This window comes from Gadus morhua, chromosome 2, assembly GCF_902167405.1.
Source record: "Gadus morhua chromosome 2, gadMor3.0, whole genome shotgun sequence".
Classification (NCBI taxonomy): Eukaryota; Metazoa; Chordata; class Actinopteri; order Gadiformes; family Gadidae; genus Gadus; species Gadus morhua.
This window is the reverse complement of record NC_044049.1, coordinates 12,043,815-12,050,362: the sequence shown is the minus strand read 5'-3', so window position 1 is coordinate 12,050,362 and position 6,548 is coordinate 12,043,815.

The window sequence follows — 6,548 nt, the reverse complement described above, 5'->3', positions numbered from 1 at the left end:
TAAATTGCATCAATAATCATTTATATAAAAAATGTAAACCTTACGTTGATATGAAAGAAATTGAATAAAATAAATAAGTAATTACATTCCTATTCATAGCCAGTCAACACAGATGATTAGGTAGAATACTCGCAAAAAAAAGTATAAATATAGCTGATATTTAAGACGAATTAGACTTATTCAACTCACATGAAGCAGAACATAAATATTAAACACTTGTCCAGAGTTATACCTCCTACTATTCAGTCTGGGTTTGATGCCCACTGATTACCTTGAGGCATCGTGGAGCAAGATTCCTCTCTGGTCCTTAATTACCTGTATCTGAATACACTGCATCTCACTTTGGATAAAAGTGACTGCTCAATGACTGATTGGTAGAAGGCAGAATGGTAACCCTCATGGTATTAAAGCTTAAAAGTATTGATGTGATTAATGGGGTTAAATTGGATCATTATTTCCCTGTAATGCTAGTCAATCTATAATCTGTACTGTGTCTATGGCACAATAATCTCTTAAGCACAATACAAAAGAGCTGAGTCCTCAGCTTCAGACTCTTCTCATTTAAGTAAGCCTCCTCTTGGCTGCTGTCTTTGGTGAGGGTGAACTGCTCTTGAAGAGTTGCGGCAAAAGCTGTTCTAGTTCCACCCGATCAATTCCAGGCCATGTCCAGACTTCTGGCAAATCCAGTGAAGATAAGTGAGACGGAACCCGACAGGACAGTGTCACCTGTTCTCTTTGCCCTTTGACCACTGATTCTGAGGAGGTGAGTTGCTGGCCCTTTGCCGCTGAGAAAGGAAACAAAACCCCACAGAATTTAGATAAGGAGAGATTGGATGATGGTTCTCCTTTGTCCTCCCCATTGGGCTGAGTCAGCTGAAGTTCACCTGAAAGAAGGGCAACTAGGAAAAAACTATCTGACACTTTTATGGGGGAAGAGTTGCAGACCCAGGACCCAGGGCAGTCGAATATTGATGCCAACGGTTTGATCTGGGAAATATACGTAAGAGTCAAATGGGTGGAGTCTGTGAATGCATTTTTGTTATCACAGTTGAAGTTGGTGGGCCCTTCTTTGGAATATGTAAATATATTAACACTAAAACGGATTATTCCACAAAGCTATTCTTAACAAAGTTCTTTTATTCTTGTTTTTCTTTGGTTATCCTGTGTTCTTAGTCATTCCCCGAGAAACTGTTTAATCTGGTTTGTTTTGAAATATGTTAGGTCACTCGGAGTTGCATATGCATGCTGACCGTGGAAATGTTCTTCTACCTCGATTGCCTGCATTAGCAAATGAAAGAAAATAGACGCATAAACAAGTAAATCAGAAAAGCCTCAACCACTGATCATTTTGTGAATTAGTAGTCATGGCCTCGCCCACGTTGGCTTGCGACGGCCCACGGGAAGAGAGTATTGATTTTGCGGCCAGGTAACACAGAGCCCATCTCGGCGGGTAGGAGGTAACAGCAAGGTGCTTACATTGCGGAACAAGTTCGTGCCTGTGCTATTTGTGGCGATAACAAAACAACGTTGCATCTCTTGGCCAAGAAAAGAGAGTTGAGGAAGAAATGATTGGACTGGACATTCACTCTCACCGCGGTCACGGTGCCCGGGCCGCGGCCCAGGGAACGGCGCACCACGGGAGTGGTGGCGGCTGGGAGTCGCGGCCCATCATTAATAATTAATCCCCTGGGGGAAATTCTTTCTCTGCATTTAACCCATCCTGGAGTTCTACTAGTAGCCTACTACACTTGGAGCAGCGAATGTCCAATCCAACCATTTCCCCCTCAACTCTTCTTTCTTGGCCAAGAGTTCTCTCTGTGTGCCTCTCTCCTTCTCCCTCGCTGTCTCTCTCTCTCTCGCTGTCTCTGTCTTTGTCATGTCATTGTTCATGGATGAGGACGTAGAGGTGGGAGAGCGGAATTACCCAATTGCGAGCCAATGGGATAAGGTGAACGAAGAAATTCGCCACTACAGAGGTTTGCCATCAACTTTATCAACTGTTGATCCAGTGACCTGGTGGTGAGACATGCGGGGCACCCTACCAGCACTATCAAGCCTGGCTGCAAGGTACCTCTGTGTTCAGGCGACACCGTCAGAGCGCACCTTTTCAACGGCTGACGGCACAATCAGCCAGGAGCGGGCCTGTCTGTTGCCAGACAAGGCAGAAATGTTGATCTTTCGAAAAATAAACTGTTGAGTGACTGTTGTCATGCAGTTTGCACTCTTTGGACATTTGTTTGCATCAGTTTTTCCCATTTTGTTATTATTATTGTTCCATTGTTATGTATTTATTCATTATTATAGTGCCCTCAACTAGGCCCCCATGCCTAGGTCTCTGTGTATTTATTTAAAATGTTCTCTCTCTCTCTCTCTCTTCCCCCCCCCCCCCCCCCCCCCCCCATACCTGCATACGCAACCACTAGCCTGCCTCGTGGAACAGTTCTCATTTGTTTTTGTTATAGAAATAGATTTTTAAAACATCAGGTATCGAACAAAGTATCGTATCAAACCGGCAGACATGGGGGACTCGAGTCACATGACTTGACTCGAGTCAGACTCGAGTCGCAAATTTGAGGACTTGAGACTTGCTTGACTAACACTGATAAAAGACTCGACTTGACTTTGACTTGGTCTTCATGACTTGAGACTTGACTTAGACTTGAGACAGATGACTCGAAATGACTTTTTTAAAGTTAGATTAAATGTTGGATATGGGATTTGCGATACGCCAGCCGATTTTAAAAATACACATCTCAAATGGTCCTACCCCCTCTCGTTCAACGCTGACTCTGACTCCACCCATTCCAAGAACATGGACGCGCAATCACGCAAGAGCGCGAACACAGATGCGCGAGAGTGAGCCAGGCTAGCTAGGTTGGAGTTTAGGGTTGTCTTCTAGTGCTAGGTCCAAATGTGGATTAGCTAGTTAGCTAGCTCCAGTAGCTACCGCAGGATAACAACAAACAGAAGCTTGCTCTGGGTCACGAGCTTTGAGTACGTGCACGTGCACGAAGGGGTCACTCGCGGGGAGCGGGGGAGGGAGAGTGCAGTACGACCGTTTGATTGACGTAGTTACTGTCCAATGCCACTCAGTGGTTCTGAAAATCATTGGCTGGAGTTTTTCGAGCCCTGCCCGTTCCACAGATGATTGACTTGTTTAATTTTCATGTCAGTAGGCTACTTCTAACTCAGTGGCTGTAAGTGGGTTATAATAATGATTTCAATTGATTTTCAAGTAAAATTACACCGTCAGAGCCAGAGCGTCAGACTGGGCTGTTCTCAGCATACCGCAAAAAAATTAAGAGGACATGGACATTTGTGATGGACAGAGCTGCCTTCAGTTTTGGGCCTATTCACATAATGGTTTTGGAATGTTTTGAATAGTTTGAGTTATTGTTAATGTTAAGACATTGTTATTGTTAATGTTGAAATAAAACTCAACTTATGAACCACTCACTCTACCGATTTTTAAATGTGGAAACTGGGTTAGATGATCAGATTTTTGTAGGACTTGACTTGTGACTTGCTTGACCTGAGCAATGACTTGACTTGTGACTTGCTTGACTCTCACCACAGTGACTTGGGACTTGCTTGAGACTTGCAGATGAGTGACTTACCCCCACCTCTGCAAACCGGTATCGAAACCAAGGTATCGAAATTAGCACCGTATCTGAATGTTTTGAACGATACCCTGCTCTATTTTAACACATTAGCTGCGTTCGAAATTGTTCCCTATTAGCTCACTCACAAATCCCCATATAGTGTTTATGATATAGAACAAACGAGAATTCGGACACTACGCTAAACATTTCTAAACGTCATTAGGCTCAGTAAATGACGTTTAGAAAACACGACTGCATTGCGTTGTGGTATACGGGAGTAACATGTAGGGAACATCGTATGTATAATAGAATAGAATCTTTATTTTATCATTGGGTTAAATATAGTGTATTTACACAACAAAATTAAGGTGCAGATCTTGTTCAGTGCTTTTTTTTTTTAATTAAAAAGAATAAATAGAATACAGTACGAAATATTAATAAATATATAACAACAATAACCCCTCCCCCTGCCTTCCAGTTAAGGCACATTTAAGTGTCCGACACCCTCCCCTCCCTCCCAGACAACAACCCTCCCACCCACACATGTCTAAATAGCAGCAGGTCCAGGAAGGTAAGCATAATGAGGAATGTCAAGAGGTAGTGGTGATTGTTCATGTGGTTATTTATGTATTGCACAGGGGTTTTTGTTTGTTTAGTGTACGTATGGCCCAGGGGAAGATGCTGTTGGTTAGTCTAGTGGTGCGTGATTTCATTGACCTGTATCGCCTGCCAGAGGGAAGCAGATTGAACAGGTGGTGAGCAGGTTGCGCGGCGTCTTTTAGAATGGATCTGGTCCTGTTTCAGCAGCGGAAGCTGGCCAGCTCTTCCAGGGAGGGCAGTGGGCAGCCTGTGATCTTCTGAGCTGTGCCTATGACCCTCTGAAGTGCCACCCTGTCTGCCGCCGAGCTCCCAGCATACCATGCTGTGATGCAGTAAGTGAGCACACTTTCATTGGTTGACCGGTAGAAGGACACCAGCAGCTTTTGTTCAAGTTGTTTTTTTCTGAGAATTCTCAGAAAGTGTAGTCGCTCCTCGGCCTTCTTTTTTATTGCTGTTGTGTTTGTGGACCAAGAAAGCTCCTGAGAGATGCATGTTCCCAGGAACTTGCAGGATGGAACCCTCTCCACGCAATCCCCGTTGATGTGCAGGGGGGCATGGGCTGGGCTGTGTCGTCTGAAGTCTATGATGATTTCCTTAGTTTTTGATGTGTTTAGTTGGAGGTTATTTGCTGAACCCCATGCTGACACTGTTCACTCAAATTTGGGGTACTTCATTGTTCACTATAAAGTGAATGAAATTAACCACTGAGAATTCGAACACCACTACAAAATGGCGAGCACCCACAATCCCTTGCTCAACACGATAACGTGTCCAGAACAAATTCAATGGGAGGCGAGTGCCACACTCGAGGCCACGGGTTGGTTGGGACGGGCCATGAGGCAATGTACATAGGCTATGTCTATGTTTGGCACCACATCCACTTTTTATAGAGAGGAAATTAACAATCACTACTGAGATTGATTCCATACTTATATATAGAAAAGTCTTCAAATCAACTAGTATTACTTATTATATAACAGAGAGCTATGAGGTTGTAATGGATTATTTCGGCTACCATATTTATGGAAAATATATAATCTAATAATGTGGGAACCAATGATGTATCAGGGTTTTTTTTTTTTGGTAATTTACTCCCGTCAACTTGCACTGCGTTAAAAGTTAGACCAAGTTATTTTGGGAATCCGCCTGACCATGTCTTATCATACACCATGGGGAAATGAAGTAACAATCCCCTGCTTCTTTGTTGGACCATTTCGAATATTTTTCATCGCAGGGTATGGCTTACTACCAGCGCAAACCGCTCTGGTGACAGGAGGACTATGGGCTATGTGTAGGTCAAGGAATTCTGCACCCTAACAGCGCAAGGCGTTATGTTGCCTTGAACCTCCTAGGGACATCGTACAATAGTAAAGGCTGGCAACACTTACTTACATTGATCTTCGCTTCCTATTTGTTTTGTATAACCGGACATTGACACTTGTTAAAACATTTTTTTGATTTTAGAATGGAAAAATGGGACAACAGTAAAAAGAATGTAAAAAAAATAGACATTTTAGAATCTGGGGATATTCAAATGGACATGAAAAAAACAATGAACTAACTAGTTCATTGTTTTTTTCATGCCCAATAGATTGTCCTAGAGCTCGAGGTAGGGTTTTACACCAAATAGGACTCACACCAGGTGGTGTTGTCAGTGTCACTAATGTTATGGTTCCCTAACTACCTATTTGCTCCTGCCCTAATCCACACTTTGTTAGAATCTGAATGTCCTCCCCCACTCCACTGCGGTTCTAGGCTGTGGTCAGGCAACTCTTTCTTGTGTTGGTAGTCAACATGTGTCGTTGGGGACTTGCATCTCTTCAGCATAAGATGGAAACACCTGGAGTGAACACATTTCCTGTGGATGACGTTGAATGGAGGTCTGCTGCCAAAATATTAAATATGTTCATGTCAATATGTTCTCTTGTACAGCAATATATCATTTCAATATAATTGAAAAGGATTTATTCATATGAAACATAAGTAAAACATAGCTTTACGAATTACCTGCATGCATATCCATGCTGTAAAAAATCTATTGATACCCTTTTCAACTATATTGAGACTTCAATGATTATCGGTTATTTTGTGGGGTATTTTAATAACTCACAAAATGAATGATTCGTGGTTGCAATGTAATTTCTAATAAAACAATAGGCCTATGTTGATAATGACAGATATTTCATACCACACACTGCATCTACAACCATAAAGCCGCATCGTAAAACTAGGTTTCAAATCATAAACATATGCATAGATATTTTACCGCAATAGATTAGCCCCTTCACAAAACCCATGCAAATAATATGAAAGTATTCTTATACTCATTCCCTGAGTGACATGTCT